Raw genomic sequence first — 27,363 nt, forward strand, 5'->3', positions numbered from 1 at the left:
CCGGGGCAATCAGCAAAGGTGTGGCAGTAAGCTAATGTAACTTTATTCCAGGTATTTGCATCCCATCATGAATAGAGTAGAAAACTTAGATTTTCTACATCCCGGTGGGCAGAAAATCTGGTTTTTATTAAATACCCTGGGGCTCATATTATGCAATCTTCTTTAATGCTGCTACTCACAGCAGCCCATTTACAGAACTTAAACCAAGAATTCCAACATTATAAAAGTACAGCACCCCAACCCTCATTCTTCTTTTTTAGCTAACTGTATGCAACCTGTCACAAAATATTTAGACCAGTCTATGATAATGAAATTTCTCTGAAAAACCATTTGATATCTGTCAACATCAGGACAGTGCACGCTCTACGGCCAACGTAATGCAATAAACTGACTCTTGTGAAATGTAATAATTCATGCATTATGTATTAATGCAGTATGTTAACCTTTTGCATTGCAGAGATTCATGTTAAAACATCATTAATGCTGTTTGCTCTGTATTGTTCATTTTCAAGGCTTTGCTGCAGTATTACAAGGTGGGGTTAGGGCGTGGTCCCTATTCTAAGCCTTTTTAAAATCCCTTCCTGCAGCCTGGCAGGGTGTGGCACGCGGGGGGGCCTGGGTCTATTTAAAGGACCCAGCCCAGCTCCATATGCTCACTATACAGAGGTCCAGGTGCAGAGCAGCAGCATTTTCCTGAGCTCCTGTTCCGAAGGGCCTATGTAGGATTTCTAGGCCCCTGGCTTCATTTCCTTGGTGATCTTCAAGCAGGGCGGTAAGGCGGAGGTCGGGTTAGGCCCCCAACTCCGTTTTCAGAAATACTCGAGTTTTGGGCCTTTTGGTTACATCGCGTGTGCGATGGTTTTCTTGGCATTTAAATACTGCAGTTTGGATCGGCAGTGTGCGCGATCGTATCATGTTATTTAACTCTTGATGGTTGAATCGGCAACAGTGTGCACGATTCATTCTTGGCATTTAACTTTCACAGTTCGTATCGGCAGAGTGCGCAATCATATCCTGGCATTTAAACCTTGATGGTTGAATCGGCAACAGTGTGCGCGATTTATTCTTGGCCTTTAACTTTCATAGTTCGGATCGGCAGAGTGCGCGATCTTATCTTGGCATTTAAACCTTGGTGGTTGAATCGGCAGCTGTGTGCACAATTCATTCTTGGCATTTAACTTTCACAGTTCGGATCGGCAGAGTGCGCAATCGTATTCTACCATTTGCACCTTGATGGTTGAATCAGCAGCAGCGTGCGCGATTCATTTTTGGCATTTAACTTCCACAGTTCGGATCGGCAGAGAGCGCGATCGTATTTGGACATTTGAATCTTGATGGTTGAATCAATGACAGAGTGGGAAAGTCATTCTTGGTGAGGAACCAGGAAAGATTAGACCCCCACCCAGGGTCTTCTTCCCAGCGGTGGAGGGACACCCTTGTCCTCAGGGTCAGTTTAGCAGAGAGTTCACAAATCAGACGGAGTCACCAACTGGAGGAATAAAGAGAAGTTTATTACATGGATTATAGCTCGAGCTAATACAGAGTCCCAGGACAGTCAAGTGACTATCCTACAGAGGCTGCCCCTTCACTCTGGGGCACCCAACCTTATATACACACAAAACTGCTTAGTCAGAGGACAACTCCACCCCTAGCGTATTCAAGGTCCTCTGCAGCCTTCAGAATATTTCAGGGATACACGTGTGGTGGGAGAAGGTACAGATGCAGCTGGCAGGAGGTGGCAACGACCTGTACAAACCTGTTCTGGCAGTTACTGATTAAGCACGACAATTCTCAGAACTGTAATTGGAAAAAGTAATATGGCAGCGATAAGCAGATTGCAACCCAAGGCTGCGAGCACAAGGTCAATCATCAAAGTTCAAGAGGTTTGTCGAGCACATGGCAACATAATAAAGATAAACAGATGCCTAGCAGCTATGGTGTATGATTAACTTTATGTACATTTTCTCATTGGCATTTAACCCTTGTGTTTCAGATCGGCGGAAAGCTCGATCATTTCTAGACATTGAAATCTTGATGCACATTTTTGATATTTAAAGTGTATAATAATTCCTAAGCAATTGCATCTAGAAGATCTAGACAAAATGCATCCTTGCAACCAATGTGTTAATTGATTACTGTTATAGTGTGTCTTTGCAGATTCATTCATGAATCTAATGCAGATTATTCCTGATAACTAATATATTTATTGATCACTGTTATTAAGCAGTTTCTATTCAAATAAATAACTTGATTTAGTTCAAGGTTCTGAGTTTCAGATTGTATTGAAAGGAAACCGTCATATGGATGTTTGCATAATCCTTATTTATTTTCCAGGTATTCAGAGCTAATAAGGTTATGATGAATGAAGGCTCTTGATTATTTGTGTTATCAGTCCATAGCTATCCTGAACAAAGCTTATGAAAGTCAAAGTGTTTAATCTGATTATTGTGTTCTTAACTTTTCCTTCCACAGGTCTCCTTCCATGCTGTTCCCAACCTAAATCCCCTTCCCCCACTTGGCCATTCTTTAACTCTGTGCTATAACGGCTAGTAAAGTTTGGAGCTGCCAAGAGGTGGACATATTGGGAACAGGCGCAAACCCCGAGGATCCGGACTCCCTCACAATATCCTTGTAAATTATTCCTGAAGAGTGGACATCTCCATCTTCTTAACATAAATCTTGTCCATCCATTAAACTTGCTCTAGAGCTACAGGTTAAACAAATAACAATGAATTCAGGATTGGGATAATTGGGGGTAATATTAGCCTCCTTGTCTTTAATAAACTCAAGATTTTCTGCCCATCAGGTTGTGAAAATCTACATTTTATGGAAAGACCCAAAGGCCAACATTATGCAAGTTTAAAGTCTTTCTAACAAGCAACATGCCATATCCTCAACAAGACTGAATTTAAATCCTCGAAAAGTCACATCATTGGACCAAGCAGCACATCTCAATATGTCTTGCAATTAACCTCTCATTATAAAGGCCTTAGATGCAGCTGCTCCTCTCACAGAATGAGCTCCAAACAAACCCACATCAACACCCACCCTACTCATCACCTCTTTCACCCATCTACCAAGTGTTGGAGAAGACCCGGGCTTATACAGTTTCTTGAAAGAAATAAGCAACTGAGTCACTCCTTGCAGTCTGACAACTGAGGTTTTCTTCTCATACTTTTTGAAACAACACACTACACATACATGTTCATTTTAATTGAAAAAGGGATAACACATTTAAAAAGAATTCGTTTTTTCTCTTCACGCACCCTCAAGGAAAAAAATCCTGCTGTTACATCAAGGGTCGTACATCTGATACCCTCTTGAATGCAATCAAAAGCATTCAAGTTGTCAATTCCAATTACAAATCCCTTAAAGTCAAATCCTTATTTGATCCCCAACTCTCCAAGAAAGTAAAAGCTCTGCAAACATCCCAGACTGTGTTGTACCTGTATACTGGGGCTTTGCAATTCTAATGCTGCTCATTAGCCTCCTTACCAAAAAATCCTTACCCACGGGAAAGATCACTGACTAACACATGACCTGCAGCAATCGCTGGCCTGTATACATTCACAGTCTTGTAAAATAATCCACCTTCATACAGTTCTGATAAATTATTCCCTATCTCCACTGTAGACACTAAAAAGGGATCAAAATCCCTCTCCATAAACCAACAAACCCATTTCTTCCAAGCTAAAACATACATTTTCCTTGTTCCAGGAGCCCAAAATTCTTTAATAAATGCTGAAGCCTTCCACGAAAAGCCTAGCACCTCCCAAACTCTCCTGAAAGTCTCCATACCACCAGCCTCAGTTGGCCTGTAATTGCCAAATCATGGATTTTCCCTACTGGGCCCATCAATACTTCCTGAAACATTATTAGATGAATTGTAAAATTCATTGATAACTCCAGAGGAATAGGGAACCACACCTATGCCCTCCAAAGTGGGGTTATCGCCACTATTATCTCCCTCAACTTGCGAACCATCATGGTTACCTGAGCGATCATAGAGAAGTGAGGAAATGCATAAGGACTGAGACCTCTCCAATTTTGCCAGAAAGCATCTATTCCTGCTGACTCTGGATCCAGACGCCAACTGAAAAATCTGTTCAAATAAGCTTTCAGTCTGTTCGCAAACAGATCCACGACAAATGGTACACAGATTCTCTTCTCTCCAACTGAAAGAAAACTGTCATGTTCAATCTCCAGTCACTGACATGCTTGAAATTCTGTGAATACCAATCCGCCACCACATTGCTCAGTCCTGGAATGTGTTCTGGCTGAATACAAACCTTCCTTTTCAGACCATATTTCCCAAAAACCTTCACTAGATCTGCCAGATCCTTTCATCTCAGACCCCCTAGTTTGTTCACATACCATACAGCAGATTTATCGCCCATATTTAAGAGCACTGAACATTTCACCTTGCTCTTTGTAAAGCAGTTGATTGCAAATGATTCTGCTAGTGACTCCAAACACTTTATGTGCATCTTTTTCTCCTCCTCTATCCAATGACTGCCTTTTGAAACTGCACTATACCATGCACCCCAACCACCTAAGCTTGCATCTGACTCTATTACCAACTGCAGATTTACTCAAAAAATCACTCTCCCATTCTAAGCTTCTACATTCAGCAACCATCTAAGCTCCTGTCTCACTTCTTCTAAAAGAGCAATCTTCTCTGAATGTCTCAAACCACATCTAACATGCATCACCTTCAGTCTCTGTTATGCACGATAATTTAAAGGCTCAGGAAAAATAGCCTGGATCGTTGAAGACAAAAGACCAAACACATGTGCCAACATCCTCAGTGAAATCTGATCTGGATGCAACTCCCTCCAAATATCCTTCCTTATTCTCTTCAATTTCTCCTTTGGAAGCTTCAATAGTCCATTTATCATATTCAGCAAGAATCCTAGAAACTGTGTTTTCTGTATTGGAACCAAACAAGGATTATGTCTGTTCACCACAAACCTAAACTTTCTAGTTCGTTCACTGCTAAATTTGAATAATCCTCTACTCCTTCCTTTCCTTGATACATAATCAAAATATCGTATATATATATATATATATATATACCGAACACCCTCCCTCATAGAAAAACACCACTGGAGGTAGAATCTTCATAAAACATCATGTGGCTGATGAAAGACAAAGTGAAAGACAAACAAACTTTCACATCCTTCCGCCCAATCTGAATAAAGAGAAATTTCGAAGTTGGAGCTGTTAGATAAGCATCCTTCAAGTCCAATTGTGCACCCAATATCTTGTCTGTAATATGTCTTCCCTCCATTTTGGAATGGGGATAGAGAACCCAATCATTAAACATCTTAAATGTATAACCTGTCTCATGCCCTTGCTGTTTAGAAGGACAATATTGGTCACAAATCCTCCTTGATACTGAGACACTCCTACAATGGCACCTTTCTCCCTTAACTATTGATCCTCTTTCTCTACTAACTTTGATAGGTCTGCACTGAACTGTACTTCTTTGGGAATCCGTGTTTGGACTGGCTCTTCCATAAAATCAATGCAATAACCCTGCACCATTACCAGAACTATAGAGAAAAGCGAATGGAGCACACAGACGGTAAGTATGATCCCTCTATTCCCAATATCCAAAAATTATAAACATTTAATCTTATCAAGAAAGCATAATATGAATTATTACATATACACATGCTGGACAACAGGCATGTTTTGAATGTATGAGCACCCTAACAATACCCGACAATACTCGACATTATAGGAATGTGCGGCAAGTCTTAGGCTTTTTGTTGTCCAAACCATTACCAGAACTCAAGGATCCCACATTATCTGAATCCATTTGTGATAAAATTTGGCAAGTCTGCTGCCAATTTCAATGGAATAGCATTAAGTTCTAACCTTACCTGTAACCCAGAACTGGCATTCTCCATGACCTCCCCACCCTCTAGGCTTCTGCCTTTGAGGGCAAAAACTGGTAGAGCTCCAAGATCCTTGACTCTGGGAGGGGCCACATCCACAGGAAAACAAACTCTTCATAATTCACTGTCCTTGGCCAGGAAAACAAACCTTTCTTCTGGCCCAACCAAAAACATGCTCATTGAAGACCCTTTTAATATCAAGCTCGTTCTAGAAGAACATGCCACCACAAACTTTGACATCTCCTTGATGGAATAATCACCAAATGAAAAATCTTTGACATAAGGCCCTCTTTCATTGATTGCTGAATCCACCAATTTTATATCTATCTTCAGCAGTATGCTTTTCCTGCGCTCTACTGAAAGAGCTGTATTTGCATTGCGTAACAGGCAAACAGCATGTTGAACCATTGTCTCACCTTTTCCACATCCAAATTTTCCTTACTTGCATGAGCCTCCTGTTGTACCTGGCTTTTTGACAGGGTCATCCCCAATCTTTTTGCCTCCTTCCTCCTATTTTTTCTGACCTGTTGTTGTTGGCTTTTGACCTCTGGGCACTTTACCACTGCTAAACAGTGCTAAAGTGCATATGCTCTCTGTGTAAATTGTACTATTGGTTGGTTTATCCATGATTGGCTATTTAATTTACTTATAAGTCCCTAGTAGAGTGCACTATATGTGCCTAGGGCCTGTAGATTAAATACTACTAGTGGGCCTGCAGCACTGGTTGTGCCACCCACTTCAGTAGCCCCTTAACCTTGTCTCAGGCCTGCCATTGCAAGGCCTGTGTGTGCAGTTTCACTGCCACTTCGACTTGGCATTTAAAAGTACTTGCCAAGCATAGAACTCCCCTTTTTCTACATATAAGTCACCCCTAATGTGTGCCCTAGGTAACCCCTAGAGCAGGGTGCTGTGTGGGTAAAAGGCAGGACATGTACCTGTGTAGTTATATGTCCTGGTAGTGTAAAACTCCTAAATTAGTTTTTACACTACTGTGAGGCCTGCTCCCTTCATAGGCTAACATTGGGGCTGCCCTCATACACTGTTGAAGTGGCAGCTGCTGATCTGAAAGGAGCAGGAAGGTCATATTTAGTATGGCCAGAATGGTAATACAAAATCCTGCTGACTGGTGAAGTCGGATTTAATATTACTATTCTAGAAATGCCACTTTTAGAAAGTGAGCATTTCTTTGCACTTAAATCTTTCTGTGCCCTTCAATCCACGTCTGGCTAGGTTTAGTTTACAGCTCCTTGTGCATTCACTCAGACACATCCCAAACACAGGGTACTCAGTCTCACTTGCATACATCTGCATTTTGAATGGGTCTTCCTGGGCTGGGAGGGTGGAGGGCCTGCCCTCACACAAAGGACTGCCACACACCCTACTGGGACTCTGGCAGACAGGACTGAACTGAAAAGGGGCTTGGTGCATTTCTTAGACACTCTTTGAAGCCACCCCCACCTCAAAGGCACAACTTAGTATAAAACAGGGCCTCTGCCCTACCTCATCAGACACTTGCTGGAGAAGAAACCTGAACCAGAACCTACATCCTGCCAAGAAGAACTGCCTGGCTGCTCAAAGGACTCACCTGTCTGCTTTCTACAAAGGACTGCTGCCTTGCTGTTGGCCTGCTGCCTTGCTGAACTCTTCTCTGGCTGTAAAAGTGCTCTCCAAGGGCTTGGATAGAGCTTGCCTCCTGTTCCCTGAAGTCTCAGGACCAAAAAGACTTATTTTTTTCATTTGGACTCTTCGTGCGCCGAACATTTTGACGCACAGCCTGCTCCGCGGCGAGAAAATCGCTGCACGCCGACGCTGCTCGACGCGACGCCTACGGGGCGACCGGAACTTCGACGCACGGCCTCTCATGGACAACGCTGCCTGACTTCCTGAGGGGAAATCAATGCGACGCCTGCTGTGAGAAAGAAAATTCCACGCACAGCCTCCCGGAACGACGCACAGCCTGAAAACAAGCCGAAGTATCCACGCACAGACCCTGGGACATCTGGTAATCCCGCGATCCATAGAAGGAGATGGTCCGCGTGCCGGAAAACGACGCACGTCTTCCCCGAGTGAAAAATAATGACGCAAGTCCGTGTGTGAAGGGGCGCAACCGACGCACACACCATTTTTCCTCCCGTAGAACGACGCACGTCTCCCCGTGTGAAAAATAACGACGCAAGTCTGTGTGTGAAGGGGCGTAACCGACGCACACACCATTTTTCCATGCATCTCCTCTTCTGCGGCCCTCTACGGAGATTTTCCACTTCAAACCAGGTACTTTGTGCTTGAAAAAGACTTTGTTTACTTTTTAAAGACTTAAGACACTTCCTATCACTTTTCAGTGATATCTTTACAAATTCATATTGCATCTTTGATCGTTTTGACCTGCAAATACCCAGATAAATATTATATATTTTTCTAAACACTGGGTGGTGTATTTTTGTGGTGTTATATTATGGTGTTGTATGATTTATTGCACAAATGCTTTAAACATTGCCTTCTAAGTTAAGCCTGACTGCTCGTGCCAAGCTACCAGAGGGTGGGCACAGGCTGATTTTGGATTGTGTGTGACTTACCCTGACTAGAGTGGGGGTTCTTGCTTGGACAGAGGGTAACCTGACTGCCAACCAAAAACCCAATTTCTAACACCTCCCCTACTAAATCAAACAAAAACTTTGTCAGTGGTCCATTATTGTATAACAACCTGTCCTGACATATTTGCAAACATTTGTTCAGGCAATTATGCAGATCTTGACTCCCTTTACCAAAAAAGGCTAAAATCGGTTAATTCAGTTCTGTAATCACCATAACCTTGTCTGCTAATGAAGGCCTAGAGCTCTCTGATATTAGCCTTACCCTGACCTCCTTAGAGATTTGCTACCTAAGAGAAGTATATACATAATCTGGAGATCACTCTGGAGAAAGAGAGTGTTTGATTAGAAACTGCTCAAACATGCAGTCCCCTAAGTGATCCACTAATATCTCAGGATCATTAACTTCTACTCTGAATCATCCAAATCAAATTCAGAAGAGCAACTCAGCTCAATCGCAGCACTTTCTAAGGACTCAGCACAAAGAGATTCTTAGAGGGCACCCCCTTGTAGCCAGTCATAGGGGGTAGCAAATAGTGACCTGCTCCTTAAATATTCAAGACAGGTTTTGCAACACTACCCATAAATACATAGGCCACATCCCAAACCCAGAGAAAGTTCACATATAAGTGGTGCACAGTTGGTCTTTTGGGCTCCATGTTCAGTACAGTTCGCTTCAACTACATTGGAAGAATAATTGTCAGCAATGCTAGACTATTTCTAACAATTTAACATATGGTTATTTGTTAAAAACAAACAGCCACCCCAAATGGTCCCCTAGGCTGCAGAAAAAACAAGGTAGTACAACCTACCCTAGCCATTAAATGTCATGGGATAACAATGAGGCTCCCACTTTTCATAGGAAGGTAAATGTACTGCATATGGTGTTTTTATTCTTTGGCTAGACTTCTCCAGATGAAAGTGACCAAATTTGTGGATGGAAAAACACAGTTTTCTCAGTTTTGCAGGTCTGAATAGGGAAAGACAGGGGGTAATATTAGGGCACAAGTTGGGGGTACACATTGGTACATGGCGTCTTCCCACTATTTTCAAACAAAGTGGGCCAAGTCGTTGTGCTGCACTGTAATATGCTAAACTTGTCCCAGTGTAATGTTTAAATACCATGATGCAATCAGCAGAGCCTGCACATCGTCTGCTTACTTTCTGAGCAGCCACGTACAGATAGCACTGAGAGGGCTATTGTTTTTTAATTCGAGCTGTGGCTAAAAGAAAGGCCGAAGTTAAGTGGCCATCAGGCCTCCTTTGGTTCTCGCTGGCACTATCTGGAGCTCCAAACCTACCTGCAAATGCAATGGAGGGGAAACAAAGGCACAAGGCTTGTTGTCACGGGTACTTAAGAGAGGCATGATTTTTACTTTGGTTAATCCCTGGGCAGAAGAGATATGCGTGCATAGTAAGAATGTCAGATATACAGGTATGTTCCTGTGTTTATGCAAATAGCAATTTAAATATCACTATTTTTTTTTAATTCTTTTATAGTGCTACTTATCCTAGTGCAGGGTGTCAGAGCACTTTGCATCATATGTACACATTGATAATAAATCATAAAAGTGTAAATCAAAGTACAGGATGTGTTACATAGGATAGTGAGGGCTACAAGGGTTTCCTTCATAGTTCACTGTGCAATTTCAGAAGGATTTCAATTTATGAACTGCAAGTAACAAAGGATCTCCATGTTTAAAGCAGTAGCCCACTTAGTTATCTACATAAAATAAAAAGCTGTCATCATGCCCTTTGCAGGAGACACGTCAACACTCCATGCTACTTTAATTCAAAACTGGGACTAGACACGACACACATCTTTCCAGCTACTGTGTTAACCACCTGTGTTATCTTACCATTACTATTATTCCCTGAGATTTACAGGCCATGCGAAGCTCTCTGCAGCAGGTGCCTTAACCCCATAAGATTTTTTTAAATGCAGTCTTTGCAACTAATTAAGCAGACCAGTTGTTCCCTGTGTCAATACGTTTGTGGCAGAGATTTAAAAAACACAAATGTTGAAATTGAGGTCCAGATTTTGCGTCAGGGTCGTGTCACTTTTTTGGCACAACCCCAATGCAAAATCTCATTTGTAAATCTGGTAATTTGGTCAAATGTATTCCTTATAGAACTGCTAAACGTATGTGTGAGGTCTTAAAATCAGATTTCACTCCTTGTGATGTCACTTTCCTTTGAGGTTATGGGTTGTAATGCCACTTCCTGTGATATTACTTCCTGTGGCCCCATGATGTCACATGCTGTGATACCAAACGCCATGATGTCACTTGTATGCTGTCTTACTTGGTTAGTCCCCCCACTTCTTTTTTTTAGGACTTATGCCCTAGGTAATATCATGCTACACCCTATTTTGAGGTACTGAACTCAGTATAGCAAGGTACTGCCTTGCCCACTAAACACCACGTCCAGCTACATTGATATTTAAACGGTGAAGTTTTACAAAACCAGGCCTTCCAGAAGAGTACATGATGGTTCTCATTGGGAGTGCCATGTGAAAACCAATGTGTTAGTACTGCACACTGCATTACCAACCTGCCGGTTACGGTCGTTTGCAGTTGTTGTATTACTGCACAATTATGGTTGTGACACTGCAGAAATACATGCTTACATTCCTAAATATTTTTCCTAAAATAATTGCCGTCTACATTTAAGTGGCGAAATACATTTTACATAGACTAGACAACAAACTCTTGTTTACCTAATTATGATTTTCGGGAACCTCGCAATGTGGGCCTAACGTTAGGCTGTTAAATAATCCGGTTTTGAGCCTTTACTTCATGCCAGATGACTGGGTTGCCCTCTCACGTTCAGATGGAGGGCGTTCCGCAGCAGTGCCTTCTGAACACAGCCAAACTTGCTGCCAGATCTGGAAAACGTGTACTTTGGAATACAGAGTAGATATTTTGGCGCTGAACGAAAATTGACAGACAATGAGTATTTCCAAAGTTTCATTTGACATTTTTTTTAAAGGACAGATTCAACGGTGTCTCAGGTGCAGGGGCAGAGCAAGGATTCTCTCATCTTAAAAAAGAGACACTTTACCAATCCCTTCAACCCCGAGCTTGGTCACATTTGCTGATTGGAGGGCTAACCTGTTCATTGATGATTCCTTATTGTCAGAACCCTATACGGGCGCATGGTGCCGCCATGCCCTCCTCAGTGCATACCACTAGGGCTGACCTTTGCTCTGGGCACCCTGAGCAAAAACGAATTTGGTGGCTGACCCCACAATGAATTGCTTGGTACTCCCAACACTTGCAAGGTGTGTTAATTAAAATCTGGTGGACCGCGTAAGACTGAGATAGACAAGAGAATGGAAAATTATGAGAATATACGTAAATAAGAATAATACTGGCCTCTGCAGCCAGCAGAAAAAAATGATCAAATAGCAAAGTAGTCCCTTCTCGGCTACTATGTTTGCAAAAATGAACAATAAGAAAATACATGACTAAAACTTGCAGGGACGACGTTAAGCATCTGGCACAACATCCCTGTATCTATCAGAACCACGTGCAGATATGCAAATACACGCTTCTTCGGAGCCAGGTGAGAGGTCAGCGGGATACTGTTGCATGACTCGTATACAGTCAGGCCTGTGCGCCCTTCAAAAAGGACTTCGCTATAACCTGGGCCGGGCTAGCCTATGCCTAACGTCGTCCCTGCAAGTCTTATTCGTGTATTTTCTTATTGTGATGTCCATTTTTGCAAACATAGTAGACCGAGAAGGAGCTACTTTGTCCTCGAGCACAAGTGTCCTCGTAGAATGCATAAAGACTGCTGCCGCCTTGTTGAACGCGGCAGCAGCTGCAGTGGGGGCTCGTCCCTTGAGAGAGCCGGACTCATCCGCGGCAGAAGTCCCTGCTGGGCTTCCCGCCCAAGGAAGTGACAGCAGAGATCTTACCTCTTGACAGCTCCTTAGCGTTGATGATCTCAGATGATCTGCCTCACTCAGGAGGTCACGCTTGACAGATAGATGTCACCCGGCAAGTCAATTACTGTTGTGTCTAACAGTCAAGTAGAACGTTCCCAATATGTTGTGTCGGATATTACCCTGCTACTCCCGGTGCTTTCCCTGTCACCGCGGGGTCATCTGATCGCTGCAAGTAATGGGACAATCGCCCATTAATGGCATCGTTCATAACAATCACGTCTCTCGTAGACGCTGCAGGGAATTCGATACTCCTTTTCAGGGAACAGGATTAGAATATTTTTTACACATTGCTTAAAAATATACATCTATATACGTGACATAAATTATGATGCATTTACGCGGTACAGGCACTCCAGGTTTATAGTATTTTGCAATATTACTATGCCCAGAGGCGTTTTAAACCCAGAGGATGGTGCATTGTTGTTTTGTCCATGTATACGGCACTGAGGAGTATGCCTTGTACTTTAGTACAAAATACAAAAAACAAATAATTCTGAACTGTGGATTTTGAAATACACACACTTTATTGAAACAGTACCAGGACTGTCGTGCATAAGGAAGAAGTGACCTCATGAGAGCATATGTCTACTGTGTCCCCTCTTCTGTGACAACACCAATCAAAAATCAGGACATAAAGATCACAGGACAGTCTATCCATTCAATTTCAGCTTCTCAGCCAAGAGGCATGCTGCAGGGAATAGCCTGGCAATTGTTTTGACACAACATGAGATCAGTAACACATTCTATTGGCACTTCTGGGCCACTGATTGGAAACAGAGAGGGTAATGCAAGGAGTTGAAGGCTTAGCAACGGTGCGTTTGAGGTCCATACTAATGGGATTTTATGCACATGGGAACAATGGGGAATGGTATAACCATGATACTTTACATATTGGGGTAGTGTGGCATGGAAATTGTGACACGCATGCCACAGTTGTGTTGCAAATGATCTGGTAACTATGTCACAATCACCTGGTTAAAGAAATGCACAACTCGATTTGAATGGAACTCCACTGACTCCCTTTGCCAGCATGTGCCATCTTCAAAACCAGCTGCACCATTCACAAATCCCTCATATGTCCAGCACTCCTGTCTATCTGTTTGAGAAATCTCTGGTGGATATGAGCAAACCCACAGCTAGGACACCATCAGACTGGAGACAATGAAGTGTAAAAAAAGGAAAAAACACAAGACATCAGGCCTTCATCATTTATGAACCCAGGATCTGGAACAACATCCCTGTATCTATCAGGACCAGTTTAAATCAAATCAAATCAGCTCAAATTAAACATACTTATAAAGTGCTGCTAATCAACCCATGGGATGTCCAGGCGCTGTGTGGCAGTGTTATTCGAAGAGCTAGGTCTTGAGTCCCTTCCTGAATTGGTCCAACAATGGTGACGTGTGGAGGAGGTGGGGCAGGTCATTCGAGGCTTTGGTGGCAAGGAAGGTAAAGTAGTGCCCTCGGACGTGGCTGTGGTGGATGTGAGGTGTTTGAGCGAAGGAGCAAATGTAGAGCAAAGGTTTCTGGTTGGTAGGTGGAAAGTCAGACAGTGGTTAAGGTAGGCTAGAACTTCGTTGTGGAGGGCTTTGTAGGTGTGGGTAAGGAGCTTGAAAGGGTATCTTTTCTGGGCCGAAAGCCATTGGAGGTCTCTTACGTGCTGGGTGATATGTGTTCTCTTGGGCAGGTTGAGGACCAGTCTGGCAACTGCATTTTGGGTAGTCTGGAGTGTTTGAATGAGTTCAGTGGTGGTGCCGGCACAAAGAGCGTTGCGATAGTCAAGTCTGCTGGTGATGAGGGCCTGCATTACAGTTTTCCTAGTATTGATGGGGAGCCATCTGAAAAATTTCCAGAGCATGCAGATCATGTGGAAGCAGTGTTGACCTGTCATTTCATGGAAAGTTCACTGTCCAGACTAATTCAGAGGTTGCAGGTGTGTTCTTTCAGTGTGCGGCATTGGTCCAAGCTGTGTTGGCCACCAGGAGTCATTAGAGAGAGTGGTGTGTCTGCTGAAGATCATCACTACAATTTTGTCTGTGTTGAGTTTCAGACAGTTGTCTTTCATCCATGCCACAACATTCTTCATGCAGTTGTGAAAGTTGGCCTTTGTCTGATGTGGGGTCCTCTGAGAGGGAAAGAATGACCTGTGTGTTGTCTGCATAGGAGATAATGTTGATGTAATGGGATCTGACAATGTCTGCGAGAGGTGACATGTAGTTGTTGAAGAGGGTAGGGCTGAGAGATGAGCCTTGGGGTGCTCTGCGGATGGTGTGCTTAGGTTGTGAGGAGAAGGGAGGGAGGCTGACTCTGGATGCATCCCGTGAGGAAGGATGCCATACATCTGAGCGAGTCATCAGTGATTCCAATCTGGTGTGGTCGATTGAGTGTGTGGTGGGAGACGGTGTCGAAAGAAGCAGGGAGGTCCAGGAGGATGAGGGCGGCTGACTCTTCTCTGTCAAGTAGAGCTCAGATGTCATCTGTTGTTGTGATTAGGACTGTCTCTGTGCTGAGAGTGGCTTTGAAGCCCAATTGGGAAAGGTCCAGTAGTTTGTTTCTTTCCAGATGATCGGTGAGTTGGCAGTTGATGGCCTTTTCAAGGACTTTGGCAGGGAACAGGAGGCAGGAGAATGGGTGATAGTCCTGAAGCTTGCTGGGTCAGTTGACGGTTTCTTGAGGAGGGGACTCACCTCCGCGTGTTTTCATGAATTGGGAAAGGTGGCTGTGGTTGTAGAGAAGTTGAGGATGGCAGTGAGCTGGTGGCTGAACTTGGTGCTCTAGAGATTGAAGAGTCACTGGGGGCTCCTAAGTGAATGGAGTTCATCAGGGTGGTCATTTTTAGTGTGCTTAGTTGTTCCCATGTGGTGAGAAGGTGTTTGGAGATTGTAGTTGATGGGTTGCTGTGGAGGTCAGAGGGTTGGGGATCAAAGTTTCTGTAGATGGTTGCTATTTTGTTCTGGAAGTGGTCGGGGAGAGCATCACAGAGTTCCTGTACAGGTGGGATAGAGTTCTGTGTGGCTGACGGGCAGGTGAATTCTCAGACAATGGTGAAGAGTTCCTTGGTTTGGTTGGAGCTTTTCTCAATCCAGAATGTAAGGGCCTTTTTTTTGCAACTTTGAGCTGGTGGTGGTAGTCCTTAAGGACTGACTTGTAGATGGCACGGTTGGTGTTGTTTCTTCTGGTTCTCTAACTTCTTTCCAGTTGTTTACACTTGCATTTTGATGCACTGAGTTTGAGTGGGTACCAGCTGGCTCATTTGGAGGGTCTGTGTGTTCTGGGTGGTTTGATGGGGGTGACTTGGTTGACTGCGTTGGTGATCCAGGCATTGAAGTTCTTTACTGTTTGGTCCAGGTTGATGGTTATGTTGGGCTGAGAGGTGCTGAGGGTATTTGTCCATTGCTGCTAGGTGACCTTACTCCACCAGCAGTACGGGGCACTGTGTTAGTAGAGGGTGGTGCGTGGGTGGTCAGTGAGGGTGAAGTGTACAATAGAGTGACCCATCCATGTGAGTTCTGATCTGTGGCTGTATCTGTTTCTGCTGCTGGATGTGAAAATGGGGTCTAGCGTGTGTCCTGAGTTGTGTGTGGGGTCAGTGACTATCTGTTTGAGCCCGACGTTGTCTAGTCTTTCCAGGAGGTTGGTGGTGTTCGTGTCTGGGAGTCGTGCAGGTGGAAGTTGAGCTCACCCGAGAAGATTTAGTGTTCAGATTCAACAGCAAGCGGGGCGATGAATTCAGTGATGTAGTCGCTGAGGCCGGTTTTTGGTCATGGTAGTCTGTATGCAAGGGTGCCTTTGATGGTGGTGTGGACATCGGAGTGGAGATGGAAATTCATGTCCTCCATAATCTACATGGTATCACGGTTGGTAATGTCGCATGTGACTGATTCCATGTTTACGATGGCGATGCACCAGATTTTGGTGGTGTGTTTGCAGAGTCATCTGGCATTGATCAGGAGGCAGTTGTGTTGAGTTGAGACTGGCGTAGTAACAACAGAAAGGTCAACAATTGTGGCTGTGTAAGAATGGTGCGCACTTCCAATATGTCTGCCACAATCAATAATTGAAGTTTATGATGAAAAAGTCATTATTTGTGAAGAAGAGTGCTCCAGTGGTAAAACACCCAGCCACAGGGTGTAGAGGGTTGTTTCCTATGTAGGTCACAGTCCATCTATGAAATGAAGAAAACCACGGCACATCTCAAGGTCAAAGTATAAGCCATTTATTCCTTGGTGCTTATAACAGGAGAGTTGGTGACCTGATCCAATGAAGTACACTAGGTAAGTGATTTCTGGGCCAATACAATTTTTTGTAGTTGAAAGAAAACAGCCGACACGTGTTTCGTCACACTGGACTTTTTCAAGGCTGTGAACATATACAAATAGGATGTGTAAATAACAGTAATTGTCAATAGAATATTGACAAAACAAATTGTGGTGTAAACCGTACAACAAATCATTTGTTGGTAAGTGATAGAGAGAGACCAAGTGCCAGAAATGAGTGATTGATTAATAAAACTACCATAAAAGCAGAGGGAGAAGTCCCCTTCCGCTCCCCATGTGTGTGGTAAAACACTCGAAAAATAGACCTATGATGTCTGCAGGCAGAGGTGGTGAATATCAATAAAAGGTATAACAAGGAATGTCCCGGAAAAAGAAGCCATGCGAAAATCATACAGCCAACTAAGCGATATTGTGCTAATTGCTCTGAAAATAAAGAAAATCACCCATGTGGTGTACAAGAAATCGACTCGTATACGTATGAAGACATGCACAAAGAAGAAAGGAAAAGAGAGAGAAAGAATCGAGCATAGCTTTCACAAAATGGAGGTTGTTAGAAATGAGGTTTTTGGTTGGCAGTCAGGTTGCCCTCTGTCCAAGCAAGAACCCTCACTCTAGTCAGGGTAAGTCACACACAATCCAAAATCAGCCTGTGCTCACCCTCCGGTAGCTTGGCACGAGCAGTCAGGCTTAACTTAGAAGGCAATGTGTAAAGCATTTGTGCAATAAATCATACAACACCATAGCATAACACCACAAAAATACACCACACAGTGTTTAGAAAAATATATAATATTTATCTGGGTATCTTCAGGTCAAAACGATCAAAGTTGCAATATGAATTTGTAAAGATATCCCTGAAAAGTGATATAAAGTGTCTTAAGTCTTTAGAAAGTAAACAAAGTCTCTTTCAAACACAAAGTACCTGGTTTCTGGTGGAAAATCTCCTCAGAGGGCCACAAAGGAAGAGGTGCGTGGAAAAAGGGTGTGGGCGTCGATTTCTCCCCAGCACACACGGACTTGCGTCGTTATTTTCCACGCGGGGAAGTCGTGCGTCGTTTTCCGGCGCGCGGACAGTCTCTTTCTGTGGGTCGCGGGGATTACCAGATGTCCCGGGTCTGTGCGTGGATTTTCCTGCTTGTTTTCCGGCTGCGCGTCGTTCTGCGGGGCTGCGCGTCGAAGTTTCGATCTCACGGCAGGCGTCGCGTCGATTTCTCCTGCGGAGTCGGGCAGCGTTGTCCTTGCGAGGCCGTGCGTCAAAGTTTCGGGCGTCGCGTTGATCAGCGTCGGTGTGCGGCGTTTTTCTTGCCGCGGAACAAGCTGTGCGTCGAAAAGTTCGGCGCACGGAGCGTCCAAGAGGAAGAGAGAAGTCTTTTTGGTCCTGAGACTTCAGGGAACAGGAGGCAAGCTCTATCCAAGCCCTTGGAGAGCACTTTTACAGCCAGGCAAGAGTTCAGCAAGGCAGCAGGCCAACAGCAAGGCAGCAGTCCTTTGTAGAAAAGCAGACAGGTGAGTCCTTTGAGCAGCCAGGCAGTTCTTCTTGGCAGGATGTAGTTTCTGGTTCAGGTTTCTTCTCCAGCAAGTGTCTGATGAGGTAGGGCAGAGGCCCTGTTTTATACTAAGTTGTGCCTTTGAAGTGGGGGTGACTTCAAAGAGGGTCTAAGAAATGCACCAAGCCCCCTTTCAGTTCAATCCTGTCTGCCAGAGTCCCAGTAGGGGGTGTGGCAGTCCTTTGTGTGAGGGCAGGCCCTCCACCCTCCCAGCCCAGGAAGACCCATTCAAAATGCAGATGTATGCAAGTGAGGCTGAGTACCCTGTGTTTGGGGTGTGTCTGAGTGAATGCACAAGGAGCTGTCAACTAAACCTAGCCAGACGTGGATTGAAGGGCACAACAAGATTTTAGTGCAAAGAAATGCTCACTTTCTAAAAGTGGCATTTCTAGAATAGTAATATTAAATCCGACTTCACCAGTCAGCAGGACTTTATATTACCATTCTGGCCATACTAAATATGACCTTCCTGCTCCTTTTAGATCAGCAGCTGCCACTTCAACAGTGTATGAGGGCAGCCCCAATGTTAGCCTATGAAGGGAGCAGGCCTCACAGTAGTGTAAAAACAAATTTAGGAGTTTTACACTACCAGGACATATAACTACACAGGTACATGTCCTGCCTTTGACCTACACAGCACCCTGCTCTAGGGGTTACCTAGGGCAACCATTAGGGATGACTTATATGTAGAAAAAGGGGAGTTCTAGGCTTGGCAAGTACTTTTAAATGCCAAGTCGAAGTGGCAGTGAAACTGCACACACAGGCCTTGCAATGGCAGGCCTGAGCCAGGGTTAAGGGGCTACTGAGGTGGGTGGCACAACCAGTGCTGCAGGCCCACTAGTAGCATTTAATCTACCTGCCCTAGGCACATGTAGTGCACTCTACCAGGGACTTACAAGTAAATTAAATAGTCAATCATGGATAAACCAATCAGTAGTACAATTTACACAGAGAGCATATGCACTTTAGCACTGGTTAGCTTCGGTAAAGTGCCCAGAGGTCAAAAGCCAACAACAACAGGTCAGAAAAAATAGGAGGAAGGAGGCAAAAAGTTTGGGGATGTCCCTGTCAAAAAGCCAGGTCCAACATGACCCCCTACCAGCCTAAAGCCAGGGGAGAACAATCACTATCCTGATGTACTTCCCTGTTTGAGGCGACAGAACAAGGACACAGGCCCACAACAGCAGGGGCATGCTCCAGTTCTTCGCCTTCCTGACTCCAATTGGATCCCTCTGTCCATACTCTCAGGGCCCACTAAGCCAACCCATGGGGAACCTTTCTCCTTACCTGCGGATCCCATCTGTGCAGCACCTAACCTTACTTTGCTCACAGATGTATCCCAGGAGCAGGATAGTACCACCATGACCAAAACAGTGGTGTTGCCCACTCTACCCCCGGGGTGTGACACTTGTCCCCTCCCCAGGGATAACTCTGTCCACCCAGACAGCAAGCCACAGTGATTACTGACAGCTGCCAGGGATGAGAGCCAGGCCCCAGGCCTCTTAAAGCTCTCCAACCACTGTGGCTGTGGAGAGTGGGGGGCGGTAGCCCCAGGTGCTGGGCACCCTTTAACCACTTTCCCTTCCACCAGGTCAGGGATGACAGCCTGAACCTGGTCCTCCCCTCTGGGGCTCTGTACCCTCCCTCCTGGAGCGGTACCCCCAGAGTCCAACATGGTCAGGGTGCTTACAGAAGTCGCCCTGTACCATTCCTCCACCAGTGCAGGGCTGTTAACCTGCAACTGGCCCTCCAACCTGGGGTCTGTACCTTCAGGTTGGACTAGGGCCCGGGGTGAGGCTTCCCTCCCCCTGCCCTCCCTTCTGGGGTCCAGCACCCTCCAACTAGGAGTGGCCTCCTCAGAAGACAACATGGTAGGGGCACTGTTATCAGTAGCCCTCCCTCCAGGTCCGGGGGGACACCCTGAACCTGGTCTTCCAGCCCAGGGTCTGTACCCTCAGACTGGATCACTGCCTGGCAAACCAGGACTTTCTGGGAGGCACACCTACCCCCCACCAGGTCAGAGTTTAACCTCTGCACCTGACCATTCAACTCAGAGTCACCACCCTGAAGTTGAACAATTGCCTGGCACGCCAGGACTTCCTGGAGGGTACACTGACCCTCCACCAGGTCAGAGTTTAACCTCTGAACCTGGTTCTCCAACCTAGGGTCACCACCCTGAGGTTGGGCAACTGCCTGGCACACCAGGACTTTCTGGGAGGCACACCTACCTCCCACCAGGTCAGAGGTTAACCTCTGAACCTGGTTCTCCAACCCAGGGTCACCACCCTGAGGTTGAACAATTGCCTGGCACGCCAGGACTTTCTGGGGGGCACACCTACCCCCCACCAGGTCAGAGTTTAACCTCTGAACCTGGGTATCCAACCCAGAGTCACCACCCTGAGGTTGAATCTTTGCCTGGCCTGCCAGGACTTTCAGGGAGGCACACCTTCCTCCCACCAGGTCAGAGTTTAACCTCTGAGCCTGGTTCCCCAACCCAGGGTCACCACCCTGAGGTTGGGCAATTGCCTGGCATGCCAGGACTTCCGGGGGGCACACCTACCCACCACCAGGTCAGAGTTTAACCTCTGAACCTGGTCATTCAACCCAGAGTCAACACCCTGAGGTTGGACAATTGCCTGGCACAGCAGGACTTCTTGGGAGGCACACCTACCTCCCACCAGGTCAGAGTTTAACCTCTGAACCTGGGTATCCAACCCAGAGTCACCACCCTGAGGTTGAACCATTGCCTGGCACGCCAGGACTTTCTGGGAGGCACACCTACCCCCCACCAGGTCAGAGTTTAACCTCTGAGCCTGGTTCCCCAACCCAGGGTCACCACCCTGAAGTTGGGCAATTGCCTGGCACGCCAGGACTTTCTGGTGGGCACACCTACCCCCCACCAGGTCAGAGTTTATCCCCTGAACCTGGTTAGCCAACCCAGAGTCACCACCCTGAGGTTGAACCATTGCCTGGCAGGCCAGGACTTCCAGGGAGGCACACCTACCTCCCACCAGGTCAGAGTTTAACCTCTGAGCCTGGTTCCCCAACCCAGGGTCACCACCCTGAGGTTGGGCAATTGCCTGGCACGCCAGGACTTTCTGGGGGGCACACCTACCCCCCACCAGGTCAGAGCTTAACCTCTGAACCTGGTCATCCAACCCAGAGTCAACACCCTGAGGTTGAATCTTTGCCTGACATGCCAGGACTTCCTGGGGGGCACTCTCACCCCCCACAAGGGACACACCGTCCCCAAGGGCCACACAAGAGTCTGGTTGGCGCAGGTCTCCCGACCTCTGCCCATCCGGCAGAGTCTGGGTTTCCCCCAAACCAGAAACGGTTTCACCTGGGTCATTCCTGGGGGGCTCTGCTCTCAGAGCTCTCCCCTGACTCTCAAGGTCCTCCACTGGGGTCTGCAACCCCCTCTCAACCTATGTCTGGACTTCTGCACCCCCTCACTAGGAGGGGTACTGCCAGACACCAGAACTGTTGGGATGCTGGCTACAGTCACCCCCCCAAGTTCTTCTGACACTGCGGGGCTTCCCTCAAAAGGTGGCCCTACGGTACAGGCTAGGCTTCCCTCCTGGTGTTCCCTCATGGAACCCTCTAGGACCTGGGACCTACCTGGGACACTACAATCCTTTCCCACCTCACTCGGTTGGGAACCACCTAGACCACTCCCTTCAGGAGCACCCCCAAATGCCTTTTCAGACTCTCTGGTACTCATCCAGAAGTCTGCCTCCATTGTAAGTTCCCTGTGGTCAGAGAACTCACACTCCACCTGGTGTTGGCGTAGCTCTGGAAAATAAGGACCAGACATATGCTCTCCAGCAATTACATCATTCTGCCCTTCACATGTATTAACCACAGTACCCTTCACCCAACCACCCAGTAACTCAACCTTGGAAAAGCACTCTACCTCACCCTCCTGAGACTGGTGAGACAGTATCTGTCTGTCCCTGACATTCAACCCATACTCTTCTGGGATGTCTCTACACTCTATATCCAGGACGTCCACCAGGGGGGAACCATTTTCTCTGTCACTCTCTGCTAGAGTCAGTAAAGTGTCCCTCCCCCCAGTAGGAATATGACTCCCTGTGCCAGTTCCCCAATCCTTCTCAGGGACCCTGTGCATAACAGGAACTACCTCATACCCTTGAACCGCCTGGGGTGTGTCAACTCCCTTCTTCAAGTTGGGCACCACATCTCTGGGCTTGTGCCTTTCTTCAGCAGTACTAGATGCAAGATTTTTGCTGCCACCATCTGAACTGGACTCAGCCCTTCCGGCCTCCAGTTTCAGCTCTTTACAGCTCAGCTCTTGAGCTGCAATCTTTTCTTCTTCCACGGCTAAGAGTCTTTTTGCCTCAACCTCTGCAAGATACTCCTCTAATTGTTGCTCCTGTCGCCTTTGACCTCGGAGCCATTCATCTATTTCTGGGTCACTGTCCTCATCTGGGTAGTCTTCCTCCTCATGTGAGCAGTCTTCCTCCTCATGTGCGTAGTCCTCCTCCTCATCTGAGGGGTACTTAGTCATTTGTTTTTTTGCTGCCTCTCTCTCTGCCCATCTTTCCTCCCCCCAGACTATGTAGTGATGTAGCATCTCCGCCTTAGTAGATCTCCTTGCTACAGGAAGGCCCCATTTTCTGCAAAGCTTCCTTAGGTCAGCCTTAGTGAGGTGGTCAGTACGAACAAAGAATGGTACAGGTCCAACAGAGGTATTATGTATAAAATGAGATTCCAGTTATCACGGATATAGAACAAGTATGCAAAGTATAGCATGAGTCAAAAGGGAGTCCAGAGACCATGATACGTCTGAAAAAGTAAAGGAAAATGATAAGCCAGCAAATCGAACAATGAGCCATAAAGGCAACGATGAACACTAAAAAAGGATCAAATTGCATCCTGTATTTTAACAGCTGATTAATGAATGAAAAAGACTTGGCAATTGCGCGTATTACACAAATGGCAATAGCCTAAATGGTTACTAACATTGGTCTGCTAGCGTTACATGTGTGCTATCGCCCTCAGCCATGTTAATGCTGTGGGTAGTGGGGAATACTGGCAAGGGAGGAAAAAGGAATGTCAGCCAACAACGGATAAAATAGAAAACCGCCGTCTCCATATTTAATGAATTCTGTGCGTTACGAAGCTAGGTATAGATGAAACTTTAGGAAGGACAGTGTTAGTATTAATACTAACACTTACCAACAGCAGTCACACAAAAGGTTAGTTTAAACAGCCAGTGGAATTATTACCAGCAGACAAAAGAATCTCCAGTAGAAAACACCTGGGCTCAAACCCGGCGCAGGGGGAGCTGGAGGCCAAGGACGGTGCCTCTGTGCTATAGGAATCTGCAGTGGAGGAATAAGGGGTGGCAGTGAACAAGAGCAAGAGTTCGAGAGCTGCTCACTGAAGCCACACAGCAACCTCCATAAAGTAGCCCTGGTAGTTGGGCAGGGCTGTCTGGGGGCCAGGACAAAAAGGAGAGGACACAGCAGAAAAGGGAGCCAGAAAAATAGCAGAAAAAACAATTAAGCAAGTCTTAGCAACAGCAGTCACACAAAAAGATACTATAAATGGCAGGAAAAATTATAACCAGCAGAGAAAAGAATCTCTGGGAGGGAACACCTGCGCTCAAATGTGGCGCAGGGGGTAGCTGGAGTACTGGGACGGTGCCTCTGTGCTATAGGAATTGGCAGCTTCATCCCTGCTCCAAGTTAGAAAAGATTCGAAGATACACCTCTATAAAGACCAGTACATCACTTCGCAGCAACAGTGGCCTTCTGCTCCCAAAATACAGTTATGTCTCCAATCACTTAATGACTGTAAAGCTATGTACTGCCTTTAGGTTAGGTCGCACCATACAAATAATACATACATAAATATACATATGTACATCCATGCACATACATACATACATACACATATACAATGTGGAAAATGGCATGTCAATGATACTTTATCATAAATGAGTGTGTGGAATGCTAAGTGAGTGTTACAATCTAGGACAATAATGCAATTGACATGGCAATGGTGCAAATGTTGGGGAACATTCCAGTGGAGATTCACATACCAGAGCTATATGAATGCTGACAAGTGTGATGGCAATGGAGCTTAACATGCTATCGTCCTGTCAGAAGCTCTGTAGTAGTGGGGCTGTATTTAATATTTGCTTGAATATTTGTTTATCAAAGACTGAGTAATCTGGAAACTAGAAAGTATCATAAGTGTGCTTTAAATTTTGGTGGAGCATTTGTGGTCAACATGTGCAATGGATATGCAATTTTGTACGATGTCAGCAAATCAAATTTTTCTTTTTTCTAGCACACACGCATTGATGAGCTAACTGACATTATGGGCCCTATTTCGAGTCTGGCCTGTCTGCAAAACTCCTGACAGGGTGGCTGCCTCCTACGCAGAGACCTCCCCACCAGAGTTTTTAAGAGTTTACTGCTAAGTCAGCGGGCGGAAATCTGGCAAAGCAGACAGTGAACATTGCTACAGTGCTGGCCAGGGGGCGCCCTGCACTGCCTATGCCAAGTGAATGGGCAGTCCAGACCCCCCCTGAGGTCCCCTGCATCCATTCTCCACCAGCCTTTTCATGGGGGTGCCACTCCTCATGAAACCACTGTCAGAGAAGGGGGTCGTAATCCCCAGGGCAGCGCTGCCCTGGTGGATTAGGACAACCACCATCCTCCAGACTGCTGGGTTCTGGCAGAGCTGGAGGTCCCCTGGTGGTCCGCTGCATTGGCGCTACGATGCAGCAGTCTATAGCACGCCACACTCGTAATTGGGCCCTATGTTCTGAGTAAAACAAACATTAATGAACAGAAAAATTTGCATTACTCCCAGCTTCTGACTATTCCTCCGGACCACTATCCCGTGTGCAATTTTTAATATGCCTCAAATATATTAAAATCAGTCTTGGTCATGCCCCTCAATGGATATTCATAATGATCTACTAGGTCAGACCCCACCTGAACAGTAAAACAAAAAAAACCAAACTGAGTCTAGCTTTGTTGTGCCTCATAAATGACATGTGTCTTGAGTCTTATATTGAGCTGAGAACCCACATCTGTGTATGCCTTCTGCTACATACAGAGGCTCACTTAGACAGCACAAAAGTGAGGGCTGCCTCATTTTAGTTTGCTCATGCCTTTACAGGCATGAATCGTCCACATGCAAATTAGTCTTGGTCCCAATCCACAATAAATGATCCAGACTGAATTGCCCAATCTGGTACCTTATGATGGGTACAAAAGAAACACCACATCAGTTTTGGCCATGTTGGGGCTGTCTGGAAGGTGCAGCTTCAGCTCTGAGATATACGTTTAGGACCCAAAACTGCACATACCCCTCCGGGTTAGGGAGGCATTGTAAGACTTTATTCATATCATATATATAATAATACCTGAAGTAATTATCATGAGTTGTATTCCATGTCTGTTGTTTTATTGGCTTCTATTTGTCATTATGGACAGAGACCAGACATACGAAAATCAGTCTTGGGTTTAGCTCACATGGACATGGATGGCAACAGTACATGTCCTCTCTGAATGGGAACAACATTCTCAGATTTGTTTCGCCCTTGTTGGGAATAACCATTGAGATTCGTGATGTTTGTGCGCAAAATTTGAAAAGTCTGCAGTTGTAACTGGTATAGGATTTCTGCTTCACACATTTTCTTTTAAGGGCACTTATAAGCATTGCTTCTTCTGGAACACATATACATGCAGCGGTTGTGCAGAAAACATTTTTGTTCTGCACACACATTTCTTATATGGAGATGCATAATTTGTTTTTATGGAGAAACAGTGCTCCTCGGTATTCTGGCAAACTCCCAACATTAGAGTCTCTGATTTGTTTTCATTCAAAACTGCTTGTCATACATGTTTTTGTAGGCAGTACATTTTTAAAATTTGCAAGTAAAATGCAGGTTTTGCCCCTTTCTTTACAATCTTATTCTCGGAGAATACCATCATCCAACCCTGCTGGGGAGCAATAGGTCTAGTACTACAGTATGCTCAGTCAATGAGCATATGCTATTTGGTTTTCCATGCCTGCTTTTAATTCTCTGTTGGTTTCTGTGGTCCTGGATAGTTATCACATTTCCAGCTTTTTTATGGCTGTGGAAAAAACTTGTCATGCTCACTGAATTAAAGTAATGCAGCTGATTTAAAGCGATTCTGCAGCATCTGTGGTTTTAACAATTAATGGAGCCCATATCCCTAAGACAATTGTGGAACTATCTTAATATTAAAGGAAATAAAATTTTCCACCAAATGTTGACATTTTCACTGAATATTTATTTAACCTCATCTGCCACTTTATTTTCGTTGTGTGTTTGTGCTTACAACTATCAGTCTTTGCTTGAATTCCCATTAGCGACAACGTGCTCTATATGTCGATAGCAGGAACGAGCTGCATCTGATTCCCACCCTTCCCCATTAGCGCATTTCCCACAGTAGGATTTTCAGCGGCAGGGAAGGTAGGGTGGCCACCCGTCCGTAAATTTCACGGACTGTCCGTAATTTCGCCCTGCTGTCCGTTGTCCGTGATGAAAGCTTTAACGGACGGCATTTGTCCGTAACTTTAGCCTTTCACCTAAAGGGCAACTGAAGCAGGGCGAAATTAGGGGCAGAGGAGTTTCCCCAGCTGGGCTGGAAGGCAGGGGGTCTCCTGTGCTCTGAGGGAGGGAGGGGCAGACAGATAAGAAAAGGTCTTCTTGCCAGGGGGTCTCCTTTCCTAAAGACATGCAAATGTGGGCAACTGGTAAATCTGCAAATACAAAGGGGCTTGAAAACCTGCATTGACTTTACTAAAAGGAGTCACTTGAAGTTTTCTGGTGGGAAAGATATTACTTTCAGAGAGGTATTGTAATGGTGTTCCAAGGTGAGCTGTGGAGTGTGTGGTTTTAATGGAGTGTTATATTTTTTTTTATCCTAGGTATAAACTGTTATTATTCAAATCTGTATTTGAGAAGCACTTTTTTTTTATTTAACCAAAATGTATTTGCGCATTTTGTAGCAGCCTTTATTATGATGTAATTGTATTTTTCACAGTTCTTTCAGGTACCTCAGTACCTCATAGTACTAACAA

The sequence above is a fragment of the Pleurodeles waltl genome, chromosome 3_1 (assembly GCF_031143425.1).
Source record: "Pleurodeles waltl isolate 20211129_DDA chromosome 3_1, aPleWal1.hap1.20221129, whole genome shotgun sequence".
Classification (NCBI taxonomy): Eukaryota; Metazoa; Chordata; class Amphibia; order Caudata; family Salamandridae; genus Pleurodeles; species Pleurodeles waltl.